Consider the following 7,119-nt stretch of genomic DNA (forward strand, 5'->3'; position numbering starts at 1 on the left):
CCCCAGGAGAGAGATGGGGCCTCGGACATTTTAACAATGCATGTATGCACAACCCAATATAACCCATGATTACCCGTAACTTTTATCGGACATTTTCAACATGGACAGTTTGCACCATGTAGAACCCATCACGATCATAAAATGACTTCTCATCATGTTTTTTCCCCAGGGCCTACGTTCAACGCCTCTCTGATAGAAGTTATGAGGCATAAAACATCAACCAACCACACTGCAGCACTCAACATTCATGCTATTAATCCCATGTGACAATATGAAACCATGTATTCATCACACCATCCTGGATTGAACCGTGGGCAGGTCAAGGAGGACACGGCCGAGAGTCAAGAGTGAGGGTGTTGAAACACGCAATTAGGTTTAAACGGTCGAACATGAGGTCACGTCACTCATTTCCCAAACAGTACAAGATGCTGTATGAATATAAGTGGCAGTAATATTGCATAGTGGGACATAGTTGGCTATGTAATCCAGCCCTGACCGTGGGTCAGCTATTTACCAAGGTCATATAGCTTTACTCACCGAGCACGTAAAGCCCTCCCTGCTTGCTCATGAATGAATCTCATCTAACTAATTCACTGAAGGACCACTGAGCAGTGTGTCCTTTCCTTTCCAACAACACACCACCACTAGACAGCTACAGCTGGACTGGAGGGGAAATATCCCAAACATACGGAGTTTGCCTGGGGATACAGAACTTGGGTGTGAAATGCCAAAATTATGTGTTGGCTTGGGCTGCATATACATCTGTTTGGCTGTTAAGCTTCTGGAGGGGTATGAAGGGATAAGGTCGATTTGTTAATTAGAGATGAGAGGAGAGAGAGACGAGAGAGAGAGAGAGGAAGAGAGAAAGGAGAGAAGAGAGAGAGAGAGGGGAGAGAGAGAGAAGAGAGAATGAGAGACGAGAGAGAGAGAGAGAGAGAGAGAGGAGAGAGAGAGAGAGAGAGAGAGAGCAGAGAGAGAGAGAGAGAGAGAGAGAGGAAGAGAGGAGGGAGGAGCGGAGAGAGAGAGGAGAGAGAGAGAGGAGAGAGAGAGAGAGAGAGAGAGAGAGAGAGAGAGAGAGAGAGAGGAGAGAGAGAGAGAGAGAGAGAGAGAGAGAGAGAGAGAGAGAGAGAGAGAGAGAGAGAGAGAGAGAGAGAGAGAGAGAGAGAGGAGAGAGAGAGAGAGAGAGAGAGAGAGAGAGAGAGAGAGAGAGAGAGGATCCCTGTACATAGCTGATTTTTTAAAACCTTTTTGAATGCAATATTTACTGTTAAATTCTAAGTTTTGTGTTAATGTTGTTCTGTGTCTTCTCACTTTTGTTTATTTCACATGCATTGACAATGTAAACACATTTCCTATGGCCAATAAGCCCCTTAAAATTGATTTGAAAGAGAGAAAGAAAGAAAGAAAGAGAGAGAGAGAAAGAAAAGAGAGAGAGAGAGAGAGAGAGAGAGAGAGAGAGAGAGAGAGAAGAGAAGAAAGAAAGAAAGAAAGAAGAGAGAGATAGATCTGGACTGGGTCAGCTCCCACTTCAGCCCAGTAAAAGCTCTTCTCTGTCCTGGCACGCAATGGTTGGACAAATCAAGAGTCCTGCCCATCTTCGAAAACGTCTGAAACCCTACTCCTTTCAAAGAGTTATTTTAAATACTCCCCACCCCCCCCCAAAAAAAACTAGCACCATGACTTTTGTGAACTAACAGTCACTATTTTACCTTTTCTTACTAGCACTGCCTTTGCTGATAGTTCTTTACTGAGGAAACATTTCTACTTCCTGTGACTGAGATATGTGGTTGTCCACCTAGCTATCTTAAGATGAACGCACTAACTGAATCACTCAGGATAAGTGAATAAAATGTCAATCTTCCACCTCCCCATCCACGGTCTCTCTCTACAACACACGCAGATAGGTAACCCTGTGTATGTGTATGTTGTGTGTGAGGAGAGGTTCATGTCAGATGTGTACCTGGTGCTGGGCCTCCTCCAGGTTCCCACTGGCCCACAGAGACAGCCCCAGACGATGGCGGATCTTAGCCTCATCCTCACGCCGAGCCAGCTGCTCCGCCAGCCGTAGGCCTGGAGAGAGAGACATTAGAAAATAATTTAGAGCTATGGGCAGGCAGGTATCGTCCAGGGTAACAGATGTAAGCATGGTACTGATACTCTGACAGTGAACAAGCTTCAGTTGTAAAATGCCACTCAGTCTGGGCATCACACACAAACACAAACACACCCACTCCCAGACACACAGTACGACGCTGTTAGGGCACTAATCTGAGTGCCTAGTAATCAATGGTAAGGATCGAGTGGCTGAGCAAACACAAACACACCCATAATGCTTCTATATAAAGCAAGCGGGAGACTAAGCAAACATAATATGTTTAATAGAGTCTAGAGACTTCTGTAATGTTCGATTACACATGGAAGGTATACACTCATACATTAGAGCAAAAAACAACACATATCATCCACTCAGCCACACACACACTGGAAACACAACACACACACACACTGGAAACACAACACACACACACACTGGAAACACAACACACACACACTGGAAACACAACACACACACACACACAGGAAACACAACACACACAGAGGCTAGAACCCTGTGTTCAGTTAGCGTGGCTTTGTCAGATCACCTGGCGAGAATAACGTTTGTTTTCCCATTTCAATCCCTCAAGCGGTGATGTGTATGTCACATGTTTGCATGTGTCAACAGCCTGCCCGCCGACTGCTTGGTTTCACCCAATTACTGTGATGAAACAGACACTCCACGAAGGGAAATTATGAAAAAGGACAGACACTGGGCCACATGTCACCTACCAGGTGCTAACAGCACAGCAGGCAATCTTAGCTATGATTTGGGCTGCTAATAAGTCTGTGGCTACAAGGTTAATATTATGTAGGTAGTAGAATATAATGTATCTACTCTATTCCTCTGTGACTAGGGGAAAACACGTTTTGGTGGAGGGGAGAGAAAATGTGCCATGATATCAAGCAGCCCTCATCTCACTCTCCTCGCGTTTCTAGTCATTCCTGGAAAACAGTGTGTCTGAGTCTGACCCAGATAAGAAAAGAACACAGAGCGTGACCAGGAAGGAACACCCGACCTACACTATTCCTATTCCACCAGGCCCAGGGCTGCTCTGCTCTGTGAGTACACCCTCAGACAGGCGGATGCCTTTGAAGCCTGCAACACTTCCCCCCTCTACTTATCTATCCTCGTCTCCCTCTCTTCCCTCTTTCTCCCTCCTCCTGCCCCTCTCTCTCTCTCTCTCTCTCGCTCACACTCCCTAACTCTCTCAATACGCCCTCTCTTATCTCTCTCTGCCCTCTTTCTCCCTCCTCCAGCTCTCTGCCATTCTTTCAGAACTCTCTAAACCCTCTCCTTCACCCTCCCCGACCTCATCTCTCTGTTTCTCTCTCTCTCTCGCTGTCTTTCTCTCCCCTCTCCTCTCTTTCTCTCGGTCTATCTGCCCTCCACTAGTCTCAGTCCTACTCAGGTTTCATTAGAGTCTGGAGCTTTAGAGAGAGAACTGTTCTGCACCCTCACCATTCACATCTCCCTCCATCTCTCCGAGTCAATCTCACACACTCCCTCCCTCTCCCTCTCCCTCTCCCTCTCCCTTTCTCTATGAAGAAGACTCATGATTAATCAAAAAACAGCATGTCTTTTTCTTATAGTGCGGTTGACACTTGGTAGAATTATCATACATGAAGATGTATGCATCTGCATTGCGTACTCTTGCTATCTCTTCCCACATGCATCCCTCTCTAACTGTGTCAATCTCTTGCCGTCACTGTCACTGTGACTGTCAGCGTGTGTACCTTCGGTGTGCCATGCAGGCACAGTGACGTAATGGTTGGTGGCTGACATAAGGATGTGGTGGTGGCTCTGTGGCTGGCTGCACCCTGAAGAGCAACTAGAGAACACTTTAAAGGCTGCCTGACAGCTGGTGAAGAGATTCACTACAGCCCCCGGGGGCCCATGCACCCTGTGACACACACACACACACACGCACACGCACACGCACACACACACAACAACACACACACACACACAACACACACACACACACACACACACACACGCTTGCTGCAGGGCAATACTCTCTCTCTCTCTCTCTCTCTCATTATACAATGCATATATGCAAATATTTAAACACATGCATACACACTTCACAAAGCTACACACACACCACACACACACAACACACACACCACACACACACACACAACACACACACACACACACACACACACACACACAACACACACACAACAATACACACACACAGTGTCACAAAGTGTCACCTAATTATAAATGATATAAACAATTATAATAATGATAAAATAATACTGCAGGCATTCACACTGCTGTGTCTCTCTCCCTCCTACTGTGAGGCATGTACACACACACGCACGCACGCACGCACGCACGCACGCACGCACGCACGCACGCACGCACGCACACACACACACACACACACACACACACAAACAACCACACACATTGCTGAGGTCACATGCTGTCACTATAGGCCCTCGAGTGGTTCTCCTTTCCTAGGCCTCCTTCCAATTCATCTTTTTCAGGAAGCAAAAACAAAAAACAAGCAGTGCAGCATGAAAAAGAAAATGGAGTGGAAAAAAGGAAAAGAACTGCCAACTTTTAGGTCTGGGTAGGTTGGCCAAAAATAATTGGCTGTCAAGGATAGGGAAGGTAGTGGTCTTTTTCAAAGCTGGACCAAGGAACAATGTAAGGACAGAGCAGGGGACAGTAATGGGACATGGAAGAGATAGAGTGGCCTGCCTCCTTTGTTTCCATTAAAGCCCAACAAGCAACGACAAGGAACGATGTCTAGGTCACTACAAGCACTGGTGGCTTACAGGAGAGGAGAGGCTAGGGAAGGTATTTCTGTTCATATCTTCCTCAGAGGAGGAATGATGAAACAACCTATAAACCCAGAGAGATAATTCTCCCTGGATGGAAACAGGCTTTGGAGTGTAATGCCCTGGGTCTGCCTCACGCTTGTAAATGGAGCTGGTGGCCACCTAACAGCTTCCACGAAGCCTTGCACGCAGTCATCCCTGTGACAAACACTCCCTGCACTGTTACTGGCATAATGACTTTTAGTCAGCCAGGGCTGCAGCTTTTTATTTCACCATTATCTGTAGAGGACAATGAGGTGTGAGAGGCACGAGTCTGTCAGCCACAGTGTGTGAAAAGATCCTCTGGCAGCTCATTTGAAAGTGCCATCTGAGAGAGGGGATATAGAGGTGTGAAGAATAGGAGTCAGTAAACAGGCTAAATGCCTCACCATGCAGCATGGAGATGAGCTCACACACCAAATCATATACAAATGTGTGCATGCACAAACACACATGCACACCACACACATCACACACAAAACTAAAATACACAATGACAATGACACCCACACAAAAACACCCTCACACAGGCTAATGAAAAAATTGACAAATACTCACAGAAAAACACAAACATTACAATCACAAAATATAAGCCTATTGACAAAAATTGCAGCTGTTGGTAGAATTATAACCTGGCTTTACTTCAAGAATTTGCATATAGTATGTGTTTAATTCTTGCCTGTCAGATAGATATTCTCCTTTGGAAGCTGTCCCAACACCTTTCATGTCACTAAAGTCTATGTTGTCTATGGAGCACAGTATTATTATTAAACAGTATATATATCTATATGAGTAACCCATCCTCCCTTCTATTCCCCGACCCCACCACTCACCTTCTTGCAGATACATGACAGCCTGTGAGTAGTTCTGCAGTGCGTGGTGTGTCCTCCCCAGGCTACCGTAGGCCAGGGTCTTGGCTGCCAGGTCGTTGGTCTGAGCTGCAACACTCAGATGCTGCTCCTGGAACACCACCGCACGCTCATAGTTGCCCAGTGACTCATAGGTGAGGCCCAGGTTGCCATAGGCACGGCCCTGTCGGGCGGGGCTGCCCGTCTCCTCTGCGATCTCCAGGTCACTCTGGTGGCAGCGCAGGGCTGTCTCATACTCCCCCATGGACTGGTACACCACGCCCAGGCCGCAACTAGCGTCGCCCTCTAGTGGGCGGTCCTGGGTGTCGCGGGCGATGCCTAGCTGGCGCTCAAGACAGGAGATGGCCTGTTCATAGTTCCCCAGCTGGCTGTGGAGCGCCCCCAGCTCCCCGTAGGCCTGGGCCTTCCCGCCACACTCCCCCAACTCATGGGCCACCACCAGCCGCTTCTCAAAGCAAACCAGGGACTGCTGCAGGTTACCCATCGCCCTGCAGGGGGAGACACAGAGTCAGGGCAGTACGAGGGGGAGTCAAACAGTGGGGAAGGACCGAGATGTGGGTCAACTGGGAAGGCAGGGATAGAGTTAAGTTGACTACATTATATGCCTACTAAAACACCCTGTAATTGCCATCTGGTGCTATGAACAAACAGACTCACTGTCACCCTGTTCATCTCTCCTTATCTCCTATCAGGGGGATAGTAGAACAGCTATAATCTAATCTGCACATATGACCACACTGTGCTATTACGGAAGAATGAGAAACACACATCACATTTGCCATTTGCCAAGCTCGGCATCGTTTCAGGGAGAATGAATATTCAGATACCCAACAAAAAGCACGGCAGATGACTCTCTGAGGACTGTGTGTGTGTGTGTGTGTGTGTGTGTGTGTGTGTGTGTGTGTGTGTGTGTAGGGGAAGAGACAAGGGGCTGCAGGGGAATGAGGCAGGGCTGATGGGTTAATGATGCAATGGGTTGGGGGTTGCTAGATAATATAATTCACCCTCCACTTGGCCTAGATTAGAGGGATGTCACATGGACGATACAGGTCCTGTCTCTTTCTGTGAATAGGCCTACACATCGACTAAGACCTGCATTCATACCCAGGTTTTGTTCTCTTGAACACTCCGCACAGAAACCCTGCAAATAGACAATTTTCACATTCACAGGCGGAGCAATAACTGCCGGATGTCGCTTGAAAAGGACCATTAAAAGAATAAAAAGGCTTTAGCTTAATTAATGTTCTCTTTTAAAGAGAGCTGGTTCACTAAAGGCTCTGGGACAGAGAGAGAGGGAGAGAGGGAGAGAGAGAGACAG

At 47.3% G+C, this 7,119-nt stretch overlaps 1 pseudogene; it reads right to left on the reverse strand.

The window, feature by feature from the left end:
* Window positions 1–7,119, reverse strand: part of LOC111974036 (tetratricopeptide repeat protein 28-like) — a 378,056-nt pseudogene that overhangs the window by 19,601 nt on the left and 351,336 nt on the right.

The sequence above is a fragment of the Salvelinus sp. IW2-2015 genome, linkage group LG15 (assembly GCF_002910315.2).
Source record: "Salvelinus sp. IW2-2015 linkage group LG15, ASM291031v2, whole genome shotgun sequence".
NCBI lineage: Eukaryota > Metazoa > Chordata > Actinopteri > Salmoniformes > Salmonidae > Salvelinus > Salvelinus sp. IW2-2015.